Raw genomic sequence first — 25988 nt, 5'->3', positions numbered from 1 at the left:
TTTCCTGTTAGAAGACAACCTTCTTTCCATGCTAACGTTTTACACCCACATCAAGAGCTTTCTTTTTCCGCAATAACCTGCAGCACTTTATCCGTTGCCTTGTGGAAAGCCTAGTCCAATCACTGGTTCCTCTATACCCACTGCACATGTTACTTCTTCAAAGAGCTCCAATAACCTTTCACAAAGCTATGTTGACTTTTCCTGATCAGTTTAATTTTTCTCAGCACCCAACTATAACTTATTTAATAACAGCTTCTACCAGATGTTACGTTGACTGGACTGGAGTTTCTGTTTTCTGTGTCCACGTTTTGGAATGAAGGAGTTGCATTTGCTATTTTCCAATGTAATGGAACCTTTCCAGAATCTAGGGAATTCTGGAAAATTAAAAGCAACATGTCAATGTGCAAAACAAGAACATTGCATGAATATTGATTTTGCTAACTTCAAGTAACCCTTGCATCCCCTCTCACTCCATCAAAGTCATCTTGTTGAGTCTCATTGTCTGTGCTCGTTTTCACCTAGCACACAGCTATCCATGGCCTGTTTCCTTTATCATCGTTACTTTTTTGCATATCTTTTGTTCATTTGTTCTACATCTCTCTACATCACCGTCTATATCTCTCGTTTCCCTTTCCCCTGACTCTCAGTCTGAAGAAGAGTCTTAACCCGAAACGTCACCTATTCCTTTTCTGCAGAGATGCCGTCTGATCCACTGAGTTACTCCAGATTTCTGTGTCTATATCTTAAGCAAGAACTACCCCCAAAGTCAGAATCTCCACCAGTACCACCTACTGCAAGTTTGCAGATAAACAATTTTTCTGTTTTTCATGTTCTATGTGAAATATATTTTCTCGCTTTTCATTGTCGCGTGTTAGTTTTATTATCAGTGGTGGAGCATCAAAGATGTAACAAAACATAAAGGGTACTTTTAAAGCTGACAATTTTCATAAGATCACAAATGATAGGAGTAGAATTAGACCATTCGGCCCATCAAGTCTACACCGCCATTCAATCATGGCTGATCTATCTCTCCCTCCTAACCCCATTCTCCTGCCTTCTCCCCATAACCCCTGACACTCGTACTTCAATGTTATCTATAACTTTCTCTCTACAGATGATGGCCCCTATTGGAAGTTCTGCCATGGTGCTGAAGACCGAGTTTCAGAAAAGATGTTTGTGTCCTGGCCCTGTGTAAATTCACTGAAGTGAAATAAGGATTTAGAGACCAAAATTGAAGAGAATTGTACTCGTGTGCTATTGCCTTGAGCTTTGAAGATTAATGAGTGGTCTAATGGAGCTATTTAAAATGATTAAGGGATATGAAAAGGCAAATATATTCAATAAAGTTCCCTAGTGGGAATTCCAGAACAAGATGGAATCATCTGAAAACTAAAACTGAGTCATTCAGAAACCTTTCACTCAAAGGGCAGTACAAATGTGTGATTCACTAGGAAACATATGTGGATGCTGGTACATTATAATATTGTGTTCAGTTCTGGGCACCATGTTATAGGAAAGATATTGTCAAGCTTGAAAGGGTTCAGAAAAGATTTATGAGGATGTTGCCAGGACTAGAGGGTGTGAGCTATAGGGAGAGGTTGTGTAGGCTGGGTCTCTATTCCATGGAGCGCAGGAGGATAAGTGGGGATCTTATAGAGATGTACAAAATCATGAGAGGAATAGATCGGGTAGATGCAAAGGGTCTTTTATCCAGAGTAGGGGAATCGAGGACCAGAGGACATAGGTTCAAGGTGAAGGGGAAAAGATTTATTAGGAATCGAGGGGTAATTTTTTCACCCAGAGGGCGGTGGGTGTATGGAACAAGCTGCCAGAGGAGGTAGTTGAGGCTGGGACTATCCCATCGTTTAAGAAACAGCTGGACAGGTACATGCATGGGACACGTTTGGAGGGTTATGGACCAAGCGCAGGCAAGTGGTACTAGTGTAGCTGAGCCATTGTTGGCCGGTGTGGGCGAGGTGAGCCGAAGGGCCTGTTCCCACACTGTATCACTCTATGACTCTATGACTATTTAAATTTTGAACACCAGGATCAATATATTTGTCGGAAAGAACTGCAGATGCTGGTTTAAAGCGAAGATAGACACAAAATGCTGGAGTAACTCAGCTGGGCAGGCAGCATCTCTGGAGAGAAGGCATGGGTGACGTTTCGGGTCGAGACCCTTCTTCTGACCTGAAGAATGGTCTCGACCCATAACGTCACCCATCCCTTCTCTTCAGAGATGCTGCCTGTCCCGCTGAGTTACTCCAGCCTTTTGTGTCTACCTTCAATATATTTGTGTTAGGTTCGGGTATAATGTGGAACAAAGGCATTATGCACAGATCAACCACGATCTGGTTGCATAACAGAACAATCCTGCACAGTGGCGCAGCGGTAGAGTTGCTGTCTTATATGGCAGCCTCGCCAACGGTCTGTCTGTCTTTTCGTCTTTTTTTGTTATTTTTAGTGTGTTTGAAAAGTTTGTGTTAATGTTCTCTGGTTTGTTTTATGTGGGGGGCGGGGGGAGGGGGAAACTGTTTTTCAATCTCTTACCTTGCCGGAGATGCGATTTTTTTCCGGATCGTATCTCCGGTCGCCCTGCAGCCTAACATCGTGGAGCTGGCGGCATTGCTCGAGACTAACTTTGAGCCCCACCGCGGGGCTGTAGACTTAACATCGGAGCCTGCGATCCCTTGCCTGGGATCAATGCTCCAACTGCGGGCTGCGGATTTCAACATCGAGGAGCTCGCAGTCTCAGGTAGAGGCTGATGTCGGGAAGCTCCAAAGTCACAGAAGGTTCGACCAGCCCCGACCCGGGGTCTGATCGCCCGGCGAGGGGGAGCTGAGATTCCCCCCCAATGCGGGAGCTTGATCGCCCCGACACAGAGGGCCTGACCGCCGGCTACAGGAGCCAAGATCGTCCCGTCAACGGAAGGCTCGAGGCCCCCGACCGCAGGAGGACAAAGAAGGAAAGAGACTGGACTATTTTTCACCTTCAATCACAGTGAGGAATGTAGAGGAGTCACTGTGGGGGATGTTCATGTTAAAATGTATTTTGTGTGTTCTGTTGCTTTTTATTGGTATGACTATATGGCAAAACAAATTCCTCGTATACTTGGCTAATAAAGTATGATTATGATTATGATTATGATTACAGTGCCAGAGACCCAAGTTCAATCCTGACTACGGGTGTTGTCTGTACAGAGTTTGTACGTTCTCCCATTGGGTTTTCTCCAGGTGCTCTGAAATATTCTTCACCTGCTGTAAAACTACAACGAGCAAGCAACATTGTTCCTCCCAATGCAAGAGAAAAGGCCTTTCCGTCTGCTCCGACTGTCAGTCAGTGGCATAAAGCTAGTGCTCCAAATAATTAGTGTTCAGTAATCATCAGTGTAACGATCTGTGGCTGCCTTCAAATTCCCATCAAGAATAATGTGTTACTTTTCTCCACTCACTGGAAGCAATGAAGGGAAAACAGCCGATCATGACACCAGTGAAACCTGCCTCAATGGACATGCCCTGATACAAGAGAGCATTGCAATTGTTGCTGCAAGGAGGGCCACAGAGGGCAACCTGGTGGGGAGCCAACATGAATGTAGGGGGTGGGGTAGCGGTTGTCTCTGAGATTAAAAGGGGGACTGGCAAGAGGTAGCCGCTAAAAATGTCGGGGGACCCGGAGGGGGGGGGGGCGAGAACATAAGGGAGCTGGTGAGGGGGAGCCGGTGAGAATGTAGGGGGAACCAGTGGGGGGGGGGCTCCAAGAACATAGGGGAGCCCACGAGGGGGAATCGTTGAGAATGTAGGGGGACCTGGGGAGGTGGGCGAGAACATAGGGGAGCCCGCGAGGGGGAGCTGCTGGGAATGTAGGGGGACCAGCGGGCGATGGCCAAGATGGAAGGGGGACTTGATGGGGGACCTCCTGCTGCCACATGCAACGATAGGCCCGGCCCATCACCACGAGAAGATAAGACTGCTCGATGAACTTGTAACTTTGTTGGCACCAGAAACGTGGCAGCTCTTTCTGCACTGTCCAGGTGAGGTCAGCTGTGTGACTTTACTGGATTGTATGCAAAAACAAAGAACGTTACTGTACCTCGGGACATGTGACAATAATGTATCACTGATGGACTGACCGTGACACTGCTGAACAGCCAGTGCTAACTCATTTTCTAAGTCTGGATTGGGGTATTAGACTTCAGCTTAATAAACCCCTTACACATTTCACACCCTAAAATGTGTATATGATATTTCAGATTCCAGAACCAGGGACAACAGTCTTAGAATAAAGGGGAGGCCATTTAAAACTGAGGTGAGAAGAAACTTTTTCACCCAGAGAGTTGTGAATTTGTAGAATTCTCTGTCACAGAAGGCAGTGGAGGCCAATTCACTGGATGAATTTAAAAGAGAGTTACTTAGAGCTCTAGGGGCTAGCGGAATAAAGGGATATGGGGAGAAGGCAGGCACAGGTTACAGTTTGTGGATCATCAGCCATGATCACAATGAATGGCAGTGCTAGCTCAAAGGGCCAAATGGCCTCCTCCTGCACCTATTTTCTATGTTTCTATGTGTATATGATATGTGGTGTCTGACTTTGCTGTAAGGTAGCTAATTCCAGCAAAGTGGTTCATTCTCATCAACATCAAGTTACTGATGCAGATGAGCAATTAGCAATGAATTTTATTTTTGGTGACTTCATATTTGACCCATATAATATCTACATTACATGGTCGAGGAATGATTCTAAACCGTTTGAGCACTAAATTAATATAGAAGCTTGAACAGCGTGACATAATTATCTTACTGAAACATCCAAGGTAAATATTAGACATTTGCAAACAATAGGCATATGTTTTATGATCAAGGTTCCCACAATTACTTGAACAAACTGATGCGTTACACTTTCAGGATTTAGCCCAACCTAAAACAAGTAAATGCGGATGTGCGGCGTGAGAATTAGAATATAGGTGGTAGTGTACAACAATGGAGAGTGCTTGGGTTTAGTGCCAAAGTGAAACACAGGTGGAGACTTGCTTTCCAAACAGTGGCAGACCTGATCCTGGTTCACTGGATGCTCCACACCTTCCAACAGGCATGAAACAGCTACTGGAGTGCTCGATAAGTTCAGAAAGTTCATAAGTGATAGGAGCAGAATTAGGCCATTCGGCCCATCAAGTCTACTCCACCATTCAATCATGGCTGATCTATCTCTCCCTCCTGACCCCATCCTCCTGCCTTCTCCCCGTAACCCCTGACACCCGTACTAATCAAGAATCTATCTATCTCTGCTTACAAAATATCCATTGACTTGGCCTCCACAGCAGTAGAGATGCTGCTTGCAGCGCTGGAGACCCGGCTTTGTTCCCCGTCTGTACGCAGTGTGTACGTTTTTGCCGTGACTGCGGGTTTTCCCCGGCTGCTCCGGTCTCCTCCCACACTCCAAAGATGTGCAGGTTTTAGGTTAATTGGCTTCGGTAAAAATTGTAAATTGTCCCTAGTGTGTAGGATAGTGCTAGGGATCACTGGTTGCACAGACTCGGTGAGCCAAAGGGCCTGGTCCCACACTGTATCTCTCAACTGAACTACACTAAACTAAAAATGAGGGGCCAGAAGCAATTTCAACACTTTTGACAGTTGCATGCAACTCAGGTGCAGAGGGTCAGCTTATTTGACAGCCCGCATCAGGAAATAACTGGGCAGGTATAGACAGGGTTACTTCACTGCCTCAAAATAGGCAATTACATTTTCGTTTTGGCTAGAGGGAAGTATTAATCCATCTCAAACTTGTGTACCTTTGGCAGCAAAAATAAGGAGGCAGATCATTATCTCAATGGTGTCAGATTAGATAAAGGGGAAGTGCAGCGAGACCTGGATGTCCTTGTACGCCAGTCACTGAAAGTTGGCGTGCAGGTACAGCAGGCAGTGAAGAAAGCTAATGGCATGTTGGCCTTCATAACGAGAGGATTTGAGTACAGGAGCAAAGAAGTCCTTCTGCAGTTGTACAGGGCCCTGGTGAGACCACATCTGAAGTATTGTGTGTAGTTTTGGTCTTCTAATTTGAGGAAGGACGTCCTTGCTATTGAGGCAGTACAGCGTAGGTTCATGAGGTTAATCCCTGGGATGGAGGGACTGTCAAATGAGGAAAGATTGGAAAGATAGGCTTGTATTCACTGGAGTTTAGAAGGATGAGAGGGGATCTTATAGAGACGTATAAAATTATAAAAGGACTAGACAAGCTAGATGCAGGAAAAATGTTCCCAATGTTGGGGGAGTCCAGAACCGGGGGACACAGTCTAAGAATAAAGGGGAGGCCATTTAAAACTGAGGTGAGAAGAAACTTTTTCACCCAGAGAGTTGTGAATTTGTGAAATTCTCTGCCACAGAAGGCAGTGGAGGCCAATTAATTGGATGAATTTAAAAGAGAGTTAGGTAGAGCTCTAGGGGCTAGTGGAATTAAGGGATATGGAGAGAAGGCTACTGTTACAGTTACAGAAGGCTACAGGTTACTGATTGTGGATGATCAGCCATGATCACAATGAATGGCAGTGCTGGCTCAAAGGGCCAAATGGCCTCCTCCTGCACCTGTTTTCAATGTTTTTATGTTTTTATGTTTCTATGGGTCATCAAGGCTAAATACTACAAAATGGAAATCACATGGAGACCTCCAACAGATAAGTGGTTGCTTGCAGTGTCCACACATTTTTCATTGGTTTCCACAAAGGATGGCATTGAGGAGAGCTCAGGTTTTCCATACAGAGAGTGATTAACAGAATGGAAGTCAGTCTGGGCAATTTTTGTGCGGTGCTCTGGGGATGTGAAAGAGCAGTAACCCAGTGATAGAAATCTGAAGAAGCTGGTGCAAACTCCTGTTATCAGCTCAACAGGAGGTCTGATTTAACAGAAACTTGCAAAAAGGTGTGAGACCCACTTTAACTAAAGCGTGGGAAGCAAAAAATTGGTACCTCGTACATTCATAGATTCCTCGATGGTGACTCTTTCTGAAAGCTCCATAAATTTTTGGCTCTCCGCCCTTTTATTAAATGTTGATGCAAAGAAACCAGGTTTATAGCAGATGTAGCAATTGCAGCTTCCTTTCAATGAAAATGAACGTGAATATTTAGTTCATGCACGACTAGTAAAAGTTACAATGCAAAAGCAGTGAGCTGTCAACCTGTTGTGGAAGGCAGGGCCATGTCTGTTGGCCTAGTCTGGTTGTAACATATATGGAAGCACTGTTTGTGTTTTATCGTATCCAGGCACGTCCATTTAACTTTCCATCCTACAGCCATAGCCGTTCTTTCCTGAAGTCAAGCCAGGAAAATCTTTGCAGCCTTGGCACAAGAACGGTGGGAAGCCTCATTCTGCTGCGGACCAAGTCCTGAACGACAAACTTTTTATAACTGTGTGTGTGTGTGTGTTTCTGAGGCACGTTTTCAGTTGTTGAATGCACACTGAGGCAAGTTACACTGGGGGGGTTAAGTCTGTGATTAGTGCTGGGCAGCATATTGTTTGCATGAAACATCAGACTTGGCACTGGGACAGTTCTATTTTTTAGCTGTTTAAGCAATTACCCAGTGTTCTTTTATCTGGGTGTTGCTTCTCTGATTACAAAGTACTTTCTTGGTCTCCTGCCATTGATTTTGGCTGTTAATAGTAATGCCTGACATTTGAAGATAAAGCTATTAGTTTATGTTTGACTACAAAAAGAAAATTCAAACAGTTTCCTCAAATTTAGCGTCCAATTAAATTTCTCATATAAACTGTGTTTAAAGTTAAACAAGAAGTATTGGCCTTCTCTTCCATATCTGGATTCCTTTACTGGGAATACTTTTCAATGTTTCATCCAATCATGATCCCAACTGGCCACAAAAGGCTAAGTTTAAAAAGTGGCTGGCTGATGAATTTATGAAGCAAGGAGATCGAGGCTTGGTTTTCACCATGCCAACTTCCTCACTCCCAAATAAGGGACAAAGGGTGACGTCACCGCCCCGCGCCCCACGTGACCTCACCCAGACAGCGGCCACGTGCTCCTGCTCCACCAATGGTGGCCGCCGAGGAAGTTGGCAACCCTACATTACGGTCCCGTACGAGACAAACTAATTTAGCCCAAAAATCCGGGATGTCCCAGCTAATACGGGACAGTTGGCAACCCTACCTAAAGAGATGTTGTGGGCAGGACTTAAACACAAAATGAGTTTCTGATGGGAGGAGGAGATGTATGTGCAAAATAGAGTTTTGGTCACGCCCAAATGCTTTTAACTCTTTAACATAGACACATAGAAACAAAGAAAATATGCAGGAGGAGGCCATTTGGCCCTTCGAGCCAGCACCGCCATTCATTGTGATCATGGCTGATCATCCACAATCAGTAACCCGTGCCTGCCTTCTCCCCATATGCCTTGATTCCACTAGCCCCTAGAACTCTACCTAACCTCTTTTAAATTCATCCAGTGAATTGGCCTTCACTGCCCTCTGTGGCAGAGAATTCCACAAATTCACAACTCTCTGGGTGGAAAAAGTTTTTTCTCACCTCAGCTTTAAATGGCCTCCCCTTAATTCTTAGACTGGTTCTGGACTCCCCCAACATTGGGAACATTTTTCCTGCATCTAGCTTGTCCAGTCCTTTTATAATTTTATACGTCTCTATAAGATCCCCTCTCATACCAACACCCTAAGGTTCCACTTTCTGCTGAAACAGGTGGGAAGTATTGTAGGTTGGTGGACAGGAGAGGGGTTCTGGTGGGTCTTCACTGCCAGCAGGGACCAAGGGAAGCCAAGCAGTTTGAGGAAGCTGTGTGGTGACATTCTAGCCACAGGGGGCAGCACAGAGACGCAATAGTTGACCAGAGACCCACCTGGGTGCATCCTGACCACAGGTGCTGTCTGTACGTAGTTTGTACGTTCTCCATGTTATCACGTGGGTTGTCTCCACTTTCCTCTCACATTCCAAAGACGTACAGGTTTGTAGGTTAATTGGCTTCGGTAAAGATTATAAATTATCCTTAGCGGGTAAGATAGTGCGAATGTACGGCGTGATCGCTGGTCGATGCGGACTCGGCGGGCCGAAGGGGCTGTTTCCACGCTGTATCTCCAATGTCTAAAGTCTAAAGTAAAGTAAGGGCCAGAGCTTCTGACTTCCCTTACGTGGCCGAGAGAATCAGTCCTTCCACCAACCCCGTGAAAGTTTTCCACTTCTGGAATTAAAATGCACCATGTAAACACGAGGGGTCTTCCAATGAAACTGGAGATGAGAATGAGTTTCTTTTCTGGCAGCGCTGCGAATCTGAGAGAACTGTGCAGACTGAGTCACTGGACATATTCAAGGCTGAGACTGGCATAGATTCACACTGGGGGGAAGTCAATGCTCGTGGGGAATAAACAAGAGGAGGCAGCTGAGGCCAAAACCGACCAATGTGATTTTATTAAATGATCCAGCAGCCTCCTAGGCCTGTGACGTTTATTCCAGTGCTATAGTATTTCTTATGTTCTTACATTCTTGCTTTCTCTCACCAGGATGGACTTATTTAGGTCATAAGGTCTTAAATGATAGGAATAGAATTAGGCCATTCGGCCCATCGAGTCTGCTCAGTCATTCAATCATGGCTGATCTATCTCTCCCTCCTAACCCCATTCTCTTGCCTTCTCCCCATAATCCCTGACACCCGTACTAATCAAGAATCTGTCTATCTCGGCCTTACAAATATCCATTGACGTTCTCCACAGCCTTCTATGGCAATTAATTCCACAGATTCACCACCCTGTGACAAAAAAATAAATCCTCCTCATCTCCTTCCTAAAGGAACGTCCTTTAATTCTGCCCTTCTGAGGCTTCTAGTCCTAGACTCTCCCACTAGTGGAAACATGCTTTCTACAGGTCCCTCGACAGACAAGGTGGCAAGGGCCATCTGCAGACCTACTTCTGTCTGGTGGGAGAGCACGCAAGCTGTTTTACTGCCATTGGAGTCTCATCAATATCATAGGAATATTGAATAGTGTTTATACCTGAAGCTCCCATGTAACCAGTGAATACTCTGTTCCCATCCGGCAAAATGGGTTGGCTGTTATTCTTTTCATTAAAGAAATTATACCCTTGGCCTCACCCTTATCATCCTCAGACGCCACTATTTCAATGCACTTCTGACCAGTCACGTATCCTCCACCTCCCTCAACACTGTTGCCCTGCTCTGCACCACCCCTTCATCCTTTCTGTGTACCCTCATTCCCAATGTTCCTCAATGCCTCATGTGTAGAAGTGCTTGCCTTCTTGTTAAAATCTCTTCATGACCCTACCTAATCCCATCTCATCAACTTTCTGAAAACGTCTGATAGCTCAGTCACGTCCCTTTGTAGAATTTCAGCCCTTTTCTGAGATGACCCCACTGTACAAGAAGGGAGCAAAGCAGAATAGTGGGAACTACAGTCTGACTTCGTTGGTTGGTAAGATTTCAGAGTCCGTTATAAAGGATGAGGTGACGGAGTACTTTGAAGTTCATGATAAAATTGTCTGAAGTCAGCATGGCTTTGTGAAGGGGAGGTCTTGCTTGACAAATGTGCTGGAATTCTTTGAAGATGTAAATAGCAGGACAAAGGAGAGTCAGCAGATGCTGTTTACCTAGATTTTCACAAAACCTTCGATAAGGTGGCACAGGGGAGGCTGCTGAGGAAGGAGAGAGCGCACGGTATCAAAGGGCAGACACTAGCATGGATGGCAGGTTGGCTGAATGGCAGAAGGCAAAGAGTGGCAATAAAGAGGGCCTTCTCTGGGTGGCTGCCAGTGATTAGCAGAGTTCCGCGGGGGTCGGTGCTGGGGCCGCTACTCTTCACGTTGTATATTAATGATTGAAGGCTTTGTGGCCAAGTTTGCAGATGATAGGTGGAGGGGCCGGTAATGTAGAGGAAGCAGGGACCCTGCAGAAGGACTTGGACAGGTTGGAAGAGTGGGCAGAGAAGTGACAGATGGAATACAGTGAAGCAAAGTGTGGAGTCATGCATTTTGGTAGTAGGAATTAAGGCATAGATTATTTTCTAAATGCGGAGTGAATCCAGAAATCGGAGGTGCAAAGGGCCTTGGGAGTGCTGGTGCAGGATTCCCAAAACGTTAATCTGCAAGTCGAATTGGTAGTAAAGAAAGAAAACGCAATGCTTGCATTTATTTCGAGAGGGCATGCATACAATAACAGGGATGTCATGCTGAGGCTCTATAGGGCACTGGTAAGGCCGCATTTGGAGTATTGTGAGCAATATTGGCACAATATCTGAGGAAGGATGTGCTGGCTCTGGAGAGGGTCCAGAGGAGGCTTACAAGAATGATCCCAGGAATGAGTGAGTTAACATATGATGAGGTTTGTCAGCACTGGGCCTGTACTCGCTGGAGTTTAGAAGAATGAGGGGGGACCTCATTGAAACATACAGAATAGTGAAAAGCTTGGATAGAGTGGATGTGGAGAGGATGTTTCCACTAGTGGGAGAGTCTAGGACTAGAGGCCTCAGAATTAAAGGAAGGAGATGAGGAGGAATTTCTTTAGTCAGAGGGTGGTGAATGGATGGAATACTTTGCCACAGAAGGCTGTAGAGGCCAAGTCAGTGGATATATTTAAGGCAGAGATAGGTACATTCTTGATTAGTACGGGTATCAGAGGTGTAAGATAAAAAACTGCAGATGCTGGTTTAAATCAACGGCAGACACAAAATGCTGGAGTAACTCAGCGGGTCAGACTGCCTGACTCGCTGAGTTACTCCAGCATTTTGTGTCTACCTTCGGGTATCAGAGGTTATGGGGAGAAGGCAGGAGAATGGGGTTAGGAGGGAGAGATAGATCAGCCATGATTGAATGGTGGAGTAGACAATGTGCCGAAAGGCCTAATTCAGCTCCTATCACTTATGATCTTATGATTATAACTTGGCATATTTCAACAATGCAGGTCCCAATGTCTGAAACTCCCATTACAGCCCCTCCACCTCCCTCGTGCCTCTTTTAAAATCTACATTGAAACCTATGTTTTCGTCTTGCTTATTATATATTGTTCCATTTCATCTCTATCTCGGGGAACTTCAACCACATGACTTTGGTCACTACACTACCCACTGTCACTCAGTTTGTTGACTGTCCCACCAGGGATATGAACACATTGGACCTGCTGTATGACAATGTTAAAGAGGCGTATGGCTCCATAGCCATTCCGCCATTGGGAACCGGCCACAACCTGGTTCACCTCCAACCCAGGTATAAGCCAATGGTCCAGAGGCTGCCTGTGACCACAAGGGGTCAGTGAGGAGGTGGTCACAGGAGGCCTGTGACGCTCTACACGGCTGTTTTGAGGTCACAGACTGGGACGCACTCTGTAGTCCCCATGGAGAGGACATTGATGGACTCACGGACTGTGTTACCAGCTACATAAAGTTCAGTGTGGATAACGTTGTCCCTGAAGAGACTGTACACTGTTTCCCAACAACAAGCCCTGGGTCATCAGTGACATAAAGGCCCTTCTCAACCAGAAGAGGAGGGCCTTCAGGAATGGTGACAGGGAGGAGGAGGAGGTGGAACGGGGCAGAAAGACATGAAGGCGAGACTGAGACAGAGCAAGGATGACTACAGGAGGAAGCTGGAGCGGAAACCTCAGCAGGACAACATGAGGGACGTGTGGAGTGGGATGAGGAGCTTTACAAGATGACCAGTGGCCTGGGGAGGGATGTGTGGAGCAGTGTGAAGAGCATTACAAGATGACCAGTGGCCTGGGGAGGGAAAGCAATCAGGACTGGGCCAACGAGCTAAACCTGTTTTTTAATAGATTTGATGGTGGGGCCACTGCCCACCCTCCCCCCTGCTCCCCGACAGTCTCTCTCCCTCAACCCCCCTTGTCCCTCCTGCTCCCCGACAGTCTCTCCCTCAACCCCCCTTGTCCCCCCTGCTCCCCGACAGTCTCTCTCCCTCAATCCCCCTGGTCCCCCACAGTCTCTCGCCCTCAACCCCCCTTGTCCCTCCTGCTCCCCGACAGTCTCTCTCCCTCAATCCCCCTTGTCCCCGACAGTCTCTCTCCCTCAACCCCCCTTGTCCCCCCTGCTCCCCGACAGTCTCTCTCCCTCAATCCCCCTTGTCCCCCCTGCTCCCCGACAGTCTCCCCCTCAATCCCCCTGCTCCCCGACAGTCTCCCCCTCAACCCCCCTTGTCCCTCCTGCTCCCCGACAGTCTCTCTCCCTCAATCCCCCTGGTCCACTCCCTCTGCCCTTTCTTTGTCGTGCCTGACCGTCAAGGCTGAGCAGGTGAGGAAGGAGCTGAGCAGACTCCGCCCAGGTAAAGCCACAGGTCCCAATGGTGTCAGCCCTGGGGTACTCAAGGCGTGTGCCAGCCAGGTGTGCAGAGTACTCCAGCATATCTTCAGCCTGAGCCTGGGCCTGGAGAGGGTTCCTGTGATGTGGAGACATCCTGCCTGGTTCCTGGACCAAAGAGGACGTGTCCCAGTTCCTCCAATGACTACAGACCAGTGGCACTGATTTCACACATCTCCAGTCCCTGGAGAGCCTGGTGCTCACTCACCTGCAACCCCTGGTTAAACCCTACCTGCACCCCCTGCAGTTCGCTTACCAAACACAGATGGGGGTTGAGGACGCCATCATCCACCTGCTCCATCGTTCCTCTGCTCACCTGGATAAGCCGGGAAGCATTGTGAGAATCATGTTTTTTGACATCTCCATTGCTTTTAACACGACCCGGCCTGCACTGATAGGGAACAAACTGCCGAAGATGTGGGTGGATGCTCCATTGGTGCCCTGGATCACCAACTACCTGACTGGACGACCACAATATGTCAGGCTATAAAACTGTGTCTCGGACATGGTGGTGAGCAACACAGGGGCCCCACAGGGGACGGTCCTCTCTCCCTTCCTGTTCACCATCTACACCTCGGACTTCAGATATAACTCAGACTCCTGCCACCTGCAGAAGTGGGCTGCACCAGTGAGGGGAGGGAAGCTGAATACATAGGTGTAGTCAACGACTTTGTTGAGTGGTGTGGGCTGAATCACCTGCAGCTCAGCACCGACAAGACTAAGGAGTTAGTGGTGGACTTTAGGAGGAGAGGAACACCCTTGTCCCCTGTCTCCATCAATGGTGTGGATGTGCAGTTCACCAGGGAGTACAAATATCTTGGAGTGTACCTGGACTGCAAACTGGTCTGGTCCAGGAACGTAGAGGCCCTGTACAAGAAGGGACAGAGCCGGCTGTATGTTTTGAGGAGGCTCCGCTCCTTCAACATCTGCAGTGAGATGCTGCAGATGTTCTACCAATCGGTGGTGGCCAGTGCCATCTTCTTCGCTGCCGTGTGCCGGGGCAGCAGGGCGAAGAGTGCGGACACCAATAGGATCAACAAACATCAGGAAGGCTGGCTCCGTCCTGGGGGTGGAGTTGGATTCATGGGAGGTGGTCGTGGAGGGGAGGATGCTCCTCAAACTGCGGAGCATCCTGGACAATACAGCTCACCCCCTCCATGACACGCTGGTCAACCTGAGGAGCACCTTCAGCCACAGACTGGTCCCACCAAGATACAGCACAGAACGTCACAGGAGATCCTTCTTCCCTGTGTCTATCAAACTGTACAACTCCTCCCCCTTCTGTCGTGGGGTAGACTGAGACTGAGGCTGACTACCCCTCTCACCTCTTCAATCTTTGCACATCCCCAAAGCCTTGCCACTCTTCAGTTTATTTTCATGTTTCATGTATTTTGTGTTTTTATGACTGTTGGCAAATTAATTTCCCTCCTGGGATAAATAAGGTTCTTATCGTATCGTATCGTATCGTATCGTATCGTATATCGTATATCATATATCATATATCATATATCATGTATCGTATCGTATCGTATCGTATCGTATCGTATCGTATCGTATCGTATCCTATCGTATCGTATCCTATCGTATCGTATCGTATCGTATCGTATAATGTTTGCTGCAACCAGGCCCACCACTGGTTTCCGTGAAATGTTCTCTTCCGTGTGCTCGCAACCAGTTGGCAAAGAGAGAAGTGGGTGACCCAACCCAACGGCCTACCTCACACTCCAGTGTCTCCTCTTTAATTCTGAACCCAGGGCTGCCTGATGGAACTTGCTCAATGTGTTACACCATTTTCATCCCACATACCAGAGAGAAAGGGCACAGAGAAGATTTACGAGGATGTTGCCAGGACTAGAGGGTCTGAGCAACAGGGAGAGATTGAGTTGGCTGGGACTCTATTCCTTGGAGCGCAGGAGGATGAGGTGTAATCTTATTGAGGTGTATAAAATCATGAGAGGAATAGATTTTGTGGGTAGACGCACAGAGTCTCTTCCCCAGAGTGGGGGAATCGAGGACCAGAGGACATAGGTTCAAGGTGAAGGGGAAAAGATTTAATAGGAATTTGAGAGGTGACCCTTTCACACAAAGGGTGGTGGGTGCACGGAACTAGCTGCCAAAGGAGGTAGTTGAGGCAGGGACTATCCCAACCTTTAAGAAACAGATAGACAGGTACATGGATCGGACAGGTTGGGAAGGATATGGACCGAACGCGGGCAGGTGGGACTAGTGAGGCTGGGACATTGTTGGCCGGTGTGAGCAAGTTGAGCCGAATGGCCTGTTTCCATGCTGTATCACATAGAAACATAGAAACTAGGTGCAGGAGTAGGCCATTCAGCCCTTCGAGCCTGCACCGCCATTCAATATGATCATGGCTGATCATCCAAAGTCCTGCCTTCTCTCCATACCCCCTGATCCCTTTAGCCACAAGGGCCACATCTAACTCCCTCTTAAATATAGCCAATGAACTGGCCTCAACTACCTTCTGTGGCAGAGAATTCCACAGATTCACCACTCTCTGTGTGAAAAAAAACTTTCTCATCTCGGTCCTAAAAGACTTCCCCCTTATCCTTAAACTGTGACCCCTTGTTCTGGACTTCCCCAAGATCAGGAACAATCTTCCTGCATCTAGCCTGTCCAACCCCTTAAGAATTTTGTAAGTTTCTATAAGATCCCCCCTCAATCTTCTAAATTCCAGCGAGTACAAGCCCAGTCTATCCAGTCTTTCTTCATATGAAAGTCCTGCCATCCCAGGAATCAATCTGGTGAACCTTCTCTGTACTCCCTCTATGGCAAGAATGTCTTTCCTCAGATTAGGAGACCACTCTATGACTCTACCAAAAACATGCAGGTTGGTTGATCACTGTCAACCAATGTGTAAGTGGATGGTAGAGTTGGGTTGAATGTGGGGGGACTCGGACATGGGGAACAGTTTTGAAGGCAATGGGGTTGCACTGTTAACTGGCACAGACCTCATGGGGTGAATAGCATCATGATATGCCATAAAGAAAATTGGAATGGGGAAATAAGGGGCGGCAGAAATATATCCAATACATCCCCACTCACCTCACTGAAGATAGACATAAACATACTGGAGTAACTCAGCGGGACAGGCAGCATCTCTGTCCTGCTGAGTTACTCCAGAGATGCTGCCTGTCCTGCTGAGTTACTCCAGAGATGCTGCCTGTCCCATTGAGTTACTCCAGAGATGCTGCCTGTCCCATTGAGTTACTCCAGAGATGCTGCCTGTCCCGCTGAGTTACTCCAGCATTTTGTGTTTACCTTCAGTGTAAACCAGCGTCTGCACTTCCTTCCTACACAGTCACCTCACTGGTGGAGCAATGTTTGGGCTGTGGGTATTCTAGGCACAGGCCCAGTGATACCTATACATTTCACACATGCAGGACACAAAGTATTTGATCACAACAAAGAGCAGAAGCTATTATTAAGGGCCTAACACCGGCAGAGCAGTCCTTAATATTCTTTGCGGGACAGAAAATGCTGGAGTAACTCAGCGGGACACGCAGCATCTCTGGAGAGAAGGAATGGGTGACGTTTCAGGTCAAGACCCTTCTTCAGACTCATATCCATTAGATATCAGATCCTGCTAATATCCTTTAGTAGCTACCACTCCCTAAAATAAAATAAATGCAGAAGTTCCGTTTAATTTCTTACATAAAGAGCTGGAAGCATCTGGGCAGCAAGTGAGGAGATGGAAGCAGAGTTCACATTTCAGACACATTTCTTCTTCATCTGTTCCTTGACCTGCCAATGATACCAACATTTTTCCAATGTCTCTTTCCAGGATCAGCATTGTTTTGCTTTTCCTCCTCCGGAATTTAGCAGCTGGATCACATTTGAATGCTTCTTCTCCCTTTGCTACTTGACATCTACTTTAATTGTTGACAATGGGACACTGTCTGAAGAAGGGTCTCGACCCGAAACGTCACCCATTCCTTCTCTCCAGAGATGCTGCCTGTCCCGCTGAGTTACTCCAGCATTTTGGATCTATCACTGGTGGAAAGCTTAAGTCACACAGCAGTAGCTGGAGACCACTGAGGGTGGTTCCTGCCGATCCAGAAGTCCCTTGTTGGTACAAGATGGGGTCACGTCACCGTTAGGGGTGATGGGTGGAGTCAGCAACCACAGTTATTAGATAACCATGGCATATGGTGATCCCTGCCTGCTTTTGGCCTATATCCCTCTAAACCTGTCCTATCCATGTACCTGTCTAAATGTTAAACATTGCGATAATACCTGCCTCAATTACCTCCTCCGGCCCATTATTCCACACACCCACCACCCTTTACACAATCTATTCCTCTCATGATTTTGTACACCTCTATAAGATCACCCCTCATCCTCCTGCCCTCCAAGGAGGCTCAATCTCTCCCTATAGCTTAGTCCCTCTAGTCCTGGCAACATTCTAGTAAACCTTTTCTAAACCCTTTCAAGCTTGACAACATCTTTCCTATAACGTGCTGACCAAAATTGAACACAATACTCTCAAAGTGGCCTCACCGCCATCTTATATAACTGTAACATAACCTCCCAACTTCTATACTCAATGCTCTGACTGATGGTCCAATGTGCCGAAAGCCTTCTTGACCACCCTATCCACCTGTGATACAACTTTTAAAGGACAATGTACCTGCACTCTAATCCCTCTCCTCCGCAACACACCTCAGTTCCCTGCCATTCACTGTATAGGTCCTGCCCCTATTAGACTTGGCAAAATGCAACACCTCACATTTTTCTGTATTAAATTCTATCAATCAACATCTACTAACCTACAGGAACAATCTCTGCCTCTTTCTGGTAGTCACCCTTGCTTCCTTTCCACTGAAAACCTCAGCCATTTATTTTAACTTCTTTTTCACGCAGAGAATTGTGAATCGGTGGAATTCTCTGCCACAGAAGGCAGTGGAGGTCAATTCACTGGATGTTTTCAAGAGAGAGTTAGATTTAGCTCTTAGGGCTAACAGAAACAAGGAATATGGGGAGAAAGCAGGAACGGGGTACTGTTTTGGATGATCGGCCATGATCATATTGAACGGTGGTGCTGGCTCGAAGGGCCGAATGGCGTACCCCTGCACATATTTTCTATGTTTCTAAGTCTAAAGTATGACATTAAATAACCTTATAAATCCGGAGCAGTTATTTGTTTGACCCCCTCAGTGTACCGCGTTTAAGTAGATAAGGATGGATGCAAAACAAGTTGTTGATATTTCTCCCTCTGTCTCTCCCCTATCTGGCAACACCACCAGTGAATTGACCAGCAACATCCAGTGAATTGGCCTCCACTGCCTTCTGTGGCAGAGAATTCCACCGATTCACAATTCTCTGCATGAAAAAGAAGTTAAAATAAATGGCAGTGAAAAGGAAGCACTTTGATCATTTAATGCGAGCTTCTGGATGACAAGTGGCGAGAGTGGAATCCCAAACGAAACAAAACCAAACAAGACATTTTGGCAGAAAGGTCCTGATGGGTTATGAGACGCCAGTTGTTTTTTGCATTCTTCTGAGATTACATACTCTAAAGTCAGAATCCAGTCCTTTTTCACATCATAACAGAGCACTTGCATAGGTGAATACAAAATGATGAACAAGCTTTCTTTTCACCAGGTGACTGTTTATGTTGGCCTTCCAGCACAGTTATTTTACTTTTCCATCTTACTCACATCACCGAGTACAAGCATGACGAGATACTTTAAACACATGAAGTAACAGTTGGAGCATAGAAACCTCTGTGTATTTGCTCAGAAAATGCTCAGCCAATGAATTATATGCCAAGAAGTCTCATGCGTTAAATTTGGTCAGAAAATGCTACTGAAATTTGACCTTGTTTTGCCAATATTGCAGGTATCACAATCTCTTTTAAGTTCCTAATGTCACAAGATGAGTTAACTATCTCAACCAAGGTGATAACATATAACAACATATAACAACTACAGCATGGAAACAGGCCTGTCCGGCCCTACCAGTCCACGCCGACCATTCTCCCTGACCTAGTCTCATCTACCTGCACTCAGACCATAACCCTCCAATCCCCTCCTATCCATATACCTATCCAATTTACTCTTAAATAATAAAATCGAGCCAGCCTCCACCACTTCCACCGGAAGCCCATTCCATACAGCCACAACCCTCTGAGTAAAGAAGTTCCCCCTCATGTTACCCCTAAACCTTTTTCCCTCAATTCTGAAGCTATGTCCCCTTGTTGGAATCTTCCCCACTCTCAAAGGGAAAAGCCTACCCACGTCAACTCTGTCCGTCCCTCTCAAAATTTTAAAAACCTCTATCAAGACCCCCTCAACCTTCTACGCTCCAAAGAATAAAGACCCAACCTGTTCAACCTCTCTCTGTAGCCTAAGTGCTGAAACCCAGGCATCATTCTAGTAAATCTCCTCTGCACCCTCTCCATTTTGTCGACATCCTTCCTATAATTTGGCGACCAGAACTGCACACCATACTCCAGATTCGGCCTCACCAATGCCCTGTACAATTTCAACATTACATCCCAACTTCTATACTCGATGCTCTGATTTATAAAGGCAAGCATACCAAACGCCTTCTTCACCACCCTATCCACATGAGATTCCACCTTCAGGGAACAATGCACAGTTATTCCCAGATCCCTCTGTTCCACTGCATTCCTCAATTCCCTACCATTTACCCTGTACGTCCTATTTTGATTTGTCCTACCAAAATGCAGCACCTCACACTTATCAGCATTAAACTCCATCTGCCATCTTTCAGCCCACCCTTCCAAAAGGCCCAAGTCTCTCTGTAGACTTTGAAAATCTACCTCACTATCAACTACTCCACCGATCTTAGTATCATCTGCATATTTACTAATCCAATTTGCCACACCATCATCCAGATCATTAATGTAAATGACAAACAACAGTGGACCCAACACAGATCCTTGGGGCACTCCACTAGACACTGGCCTCCAACCTGACATACAATTGTCAACCGTTACCCTCTGGTATCTCCCATTCAGCCATTGTTGAATCCATCTTGCAACCTCACTATTAATACCCAACGATTTAACCTTCTTAATCAACCTTCCATGTGGAACCTTGTCAAATGCCTTACTGAAGTCCATATAGACAACATCCACAGCCTTGCACTTATCAATTTCCCTGGTAACCTCTTCAAAAAATTCAAGAAGATTAGTCAAACATGACCTTCCAGGCACAAATCCATGTTGACTGTTTCTAATCAGGCCTTGATTATCCAAATAATTATATATATTGTCCCTAAGTATCTTTTCCATTAATTTTCCCACCACAGACGTCAAACTAATAGGTCTATAATTGCTAGGTTTACTTTTAGAACCTTTTTTAAACAAAGGCACAACATGCGCAATGCGCCAATCTTCCGGCACCATCCCTGTTTCTAATGACGTTTGAAATATTTCCGTCATAGCCCCTGCTATTTCTGCACTAACTTCCCTCAATGTCCTAGGGAATATCCTATCAGGACCTGGAGACTTATCCACTTTTATATTCTTCAAAAGTGTCCGTACCTCCTCTTCTTTAATCCTCCTAATTTCCATCACTACTCTACTTGTTTCGCTTACCTCACATAATTCAATATCCTTCTCCTCGGTAAATACCGAAGAAAAGAAATTGTTTAATATCTCCCCCATTTCTTCCGGCTCAGCACATAGCTGTCCACTCTGACTCTCTAATGGACCAATTTTATCCCTCACTATCCTTTTGCTATTGACATATCTGTAGAACCCCTTGGGGTTTACTTTTACATTACTTGCCAAAGCAGCCTCATATCTTTTTTTCGCTTTTCTAATTTCCTTTTTAAGATTCCTTTTACATTCTTTATATTCCTCAAGAACCTCATTTACTCCCTGCCGCTTATATTTATTGTATATCTCCCTCTTTTTCCGAACCAAGTGTCCAATTTCCCTGGAAAACCACGGCTCTTTCAAATTATTATTCTTTCCTTTCCACCGAACAGGGACATAAAGACTCTGTACTCTCAAAATTTCACCTTTAAATATCCTCCATTTCTCTATTATATCCTTTTCATAAAACAACAATTTCCATTTCACTCCTTTTAAATCCTTTCTCATCTCCTCAAAATTAGCCTTTCTCCAATCCAAAATCTCAACCCTTGGTCCAGATTTGACCTTCTCCATAATGATATTGAAACTAATGGCATTATGATCACTAGACCCAAAGTGCTCCTCAACACATACCTCCGTCACCTGACCCATCTCATTTCCTAACAGGAGGTCCAACACTGCCCCTTCTCTGGTAGGCACCTCTATGTATTGCTGCAAAAAACTATCCTGCACACATTTTACAAACTCCAAACCATCCAGCCCTTTAACAGAATGTGATTCCCAGTCTATATACAGAAAATTGAAATCACCCACAATCACCACTCTGTGCTTACTACTAATATCTGCTATCTCCTTACATATTTGCTCTTCCAATTCTCGTTCCCTATTTGGCGGTCTATAATACACCCCTATAAGTGTTGCTAAACCTTTCTCATTTCTGAGTTCCACCCAAACAGCATCCTTAATCGAGCCTTCTAGTCTGTCCTGCCAAAGCACTGCTGTGATATCCTCCCTGACAAGCAATGCAACACCCCCACCTCTTGCCCCTCCGATTCTATCACATCTGAAACAATGAAATCCTGGAATATTTAATTGCCAATCGCAACCCTCCTGCAACCATGTTTCACTGATCGCCACAACATCATACTTCCAGATGTCAATCCAGGCTCTAAGCTCATCCATCTTTCTTACAATGCTCCTAGCATTAAAATATACACATTTAAGGGACCCATCATTTCTTATTCTCAGTTTATTTCTTTTCCCTTCTTTCTCTCCTACATATTGGGTCTGAGTGTTTCCCTTTTCTGCCTCCTGCCTCACACACTGCCTATTAGCTATCTGTGTTTGAGTCCCTCCCCCCAACCGTACTAGTTTAAAGTCTCCGCAGTTATTTTAGCAAATCTCCCCGCCAGGATATTGGTTCCCCTCGGGTTCAGATGCAACCCGTCCTTTTTGTACAGGTCATACTTCCCCCAGAAGAGGTCCCAATGATCCAGAAACTTGAAACCCTGCTCCCTGCACCAGTTCCTCAGCCACGTTTTTATCCTCCACCTCACTCCATTCCTATTCTCACTATTGCGTGGCACAGGCAGTAAGCTTGAGATTATTACTTTGGAAGTCCTTTTTTTTAACTCTCTTCCTAACCCCCTGAATTCTCCTTTCAGGACCTCTTCCCTTATCCTACCTATATTGTTGGTACCTATATGTACCACGACCTCTGGCTCCTCTCCCTCCCCTTTCAGGATATCCTGGACACGCTCAGACACATCCCGGACACCGGCACCAGAGAGGCAAACCACCATCCGGGTCTCCCGACTGCGTCCACAGAAACGTCTATCTGACCCCCTCACTATAGAGTCCCCTATTACTACTGCTCTCCTCTTCCTTTCCCTACCCTTCTGATATATTATATTGTTTTTTTATTGATTGATTGAAAGATACAGCATGGAAACAGGCCCTTTGTGTCCACCCCCCCCCCCCCCCCCCACCCGCCCCCAGTCCACACCGACCATCGATCACCGGTTCACACTAGTTCTATGTTATTCTACTTTCACATCCACTCCCTACACACTGGGAACAGAGCACCTGGTACACCCGGAAGAAACCCATATGGTCACGGGGGGGTAGGGTTGCCAACTTCCTCATTCCCAAATATGGGACAAGATGACCTTCACCGCCCCGCGCCCCACGTGACCTCACCCAGCCAGCGGCCACGTGCTCCCGCTTCACCAATGGCGGCCGCCATTGGTGGAGCGGGAGCACGTGGCCGCAGGCTGGGTGAGGTCATGTGGGGCGCGGGGCAGTGACGTCACCCCTTTGTCCCGTATTTTGGAGTGAGGAAGTTGGCAACCCTACTAACACAGGACAAGGGCCATTAGGATAAGGGGACTAGAGGTAAAAGAGCCATTAGGAGGCAGTGATCACAACATGATAAGTTTTACTCTGCAAATGGAAAGGCAGAAGGGAAAATCGGAAGTGTCAGTATTACAGTATAGCAAAGGGGATTACAGAGGCATGAGGCGGGAGCTGGCCAAAATTGACTGGAAGGAGGCCCTAGCAGGGAAGATGGTAGAACAGCAATGGCAGGTATTCCTGGGAATAATGCAGAGGTTGCAGGATCAATTTATTCCAAAGAGGCGGAAAGACTCTAAGGGGAGTAAGAGACACCTGTGGCTGACAAGGGAAGTCAGGGACAGCATAAAAATTAAGGAGAGGAAGTATAACATAGCAAAGAAGAGTGGGAAGACAGAGGATTGGGACTCTTTTAAAGAGCAACAAAAGTTAACTAAAAAGGCAATACGGGGAGAAAAGATGAGGTACGAGGGTAAACTAGCCAATAATATAAAGGAGGATAGCAAAAGTTTTTTTAGGTACGTGAAGAGGAAAAAAATAGTCAAAGCGAATGTGGGTCCCTTGAAGACAGAAACAGGGGAATTTATTATGGGGAACAAAGAAATGGCAGACCGTTACTTTGGATCTGTCTTCACTGAGGAAGATACACACAATCTCCCAAATGTTCTAGGGGCCGGAGAACCTAGGGTGATGGAGGAACTGAAGGAAATCCACATTAGGCAGGAAATGGTTTTGGGTAGACTGATGGGACTGAAGGCTGATAAATCCCCAGGGCCTGATGGTCTGCATCCCAGGGTACTTAAGGAGGTGGCTCTAGAAATAGTGGAAGCATTGGAGATCATGTTTCAATGTTCTATAGATTCAGGATCAGTTCCTGTGGATTGGAGGATAGCAAATGTTATCCCACTTTTTAAGAAAGGAGGGAGAGAGAAAACGGGTAATTATAGACCAGTTAGTCTGACAAGATGCTGGAGTCAATTATAAAAGACGAAATTGCTGAGCATTTGGATAGCAGTAACGGGATCATTCCGAGTCAGCATGGATTTACGAAGGGGAAATCATGCTTGACAAATCTACTGGAATTTTTTGAGGATGTAACTAGGAAAATTGACAGGGGAGAGTCAGTGGATGTGGTGTACCGCGACTTTCAGAAAGCCTTCGACAAGGTCCCACATAGGAGATTAGTGGGCAAAATTAGGGCACATGGTATTGGGGGTAGGGTACTGACATGGATAGAAAATTGGTTGACAGACAGAAAGCAAAGAGTGGGGATAAATGGGTCCCTTTCGGAATGGGAGGCAGTGACCAGTGGGGTACCGCAAGGTTCGGTGCTGGGACCCCAGCTATTTACGATATACATTAATGACTTAGACGAAGGGATTAAAAGTACCATTAGCAAATTTGCAGATGATACTAAGCTGGCGGGTAGTGTGAATTGTGAGGAAGATGCAATAAGGCTGCAGGGTGACTTGGACAGGTTGTGTGAGTGGGCGGATACATGGCAGATGCAGTTTAATGTAGATAAGTGTGAGGTTATTCACTTTGGAAGTAAGAATAGAAAGGCAGATTATTATCTGAATGGTGTCAAGTTAGGAGGAGGGGGAGTTCAACGAGATCTGGGTGTCCTAGTGCATCAGTCAATGAAAGGAAGCATGCAGGTACAGCAGGCAGTGAAGAAAGCCAATGGAATGTTGGCCTTCGTAACAAGAAGAGTTGAGTATAGGAGCAAAGAGGTCCTTCTACAGTTGTACCGGGCCCTGGTGAGACCGCACCTGGAGTACTGTGTGCAGTTTTGGTCTCCAAATTTGAGGAAGGATATTCTTGCTATGGAGGGCGTGCAGCGTAGGTTCACTAGGTTAATTCCCGGAATGGCGGGACTGTCGTATGTTGAAAGGCTGGAGCGATTGGGCTTGTATACACTGGAATTTAGAAGGATGAGGGGGGATCTTATTGAAACATATAAGATAATTAGGGGATTGGACACATTAGAGGCAGGAAACATGTTCCCAATGTTGGGGGAGTCCAGAACAAGGGGCCACAGTTTAAGAATAAGGGGTAGGCCATTTAGAACGGAGATGAGGAAGAACTTTTTCAGTCAGAGAGTGGTGAAGGTGGGGAATTCTCTGCCTCAGAAGGCAGTGGAGGCCAGTTCGTTCGATGCTTTCAAGAGAGAGCTGGATAGAGCTCTTAAGGATAGCGGAGTGAGGGGGTATGTGGAGAAGGCAGGAACGGGGTACTGATTGAGAGTGATCAGCCATGATCGCATTGAATGGCGGTGCTGGCTCGAAGGGCTGAATGGCCTACTCCTGCACCTATTGTCTATTGTCTATTGTCTATTGTCTAAAACGAATTTAGCCCAAAATACGAAGATGTCCCGGCTAATACGGGACAGTTGGCAAACCCTACCACAGCAGCTCTACCAGCAATCTTCCATGACCCTAAAACCAATGGCCATCGTCCCTAGGAGCATTTTGTTGCTCCCATCTTGGCCTTAGGTGCTCTGTCCGCCTTGGGAGCTGGGAGCTGACCATTGCAGCATGGTGGAGGTCCCTTGTCCAAGCTCCCTTGTCCAACCAAAGTTGTCACTGCCTTTGAATGTCAGTGGTTGCCTTTGACATTCACAAACATTAAATAACATGTAGCGTGGATAGGACAGGTTTGGAGGGATATGGACCAAACACAGCCAGGTGGGACTAGTGTATCTGGGAGGTGTTGGCCGGTGTGGGCG

This window comes from Rhinoraja longicauda, chromosome 20 (assembly GCF_053455715.1).
Source record: "Rhinoraja longicauda isolate Sanriku21f chromosome 20, sRhiLon1.1, whole genome shotgun sequence".
NCBI lineage: Eukaryota > Metazoa > Chordata > Chondrichthyes > Rajiformes > Arhynchobatidae > Rhinoraja > Rhinoraja longicauda.
Note: the sequence above shows the minus strand (reverse complement) of the source record.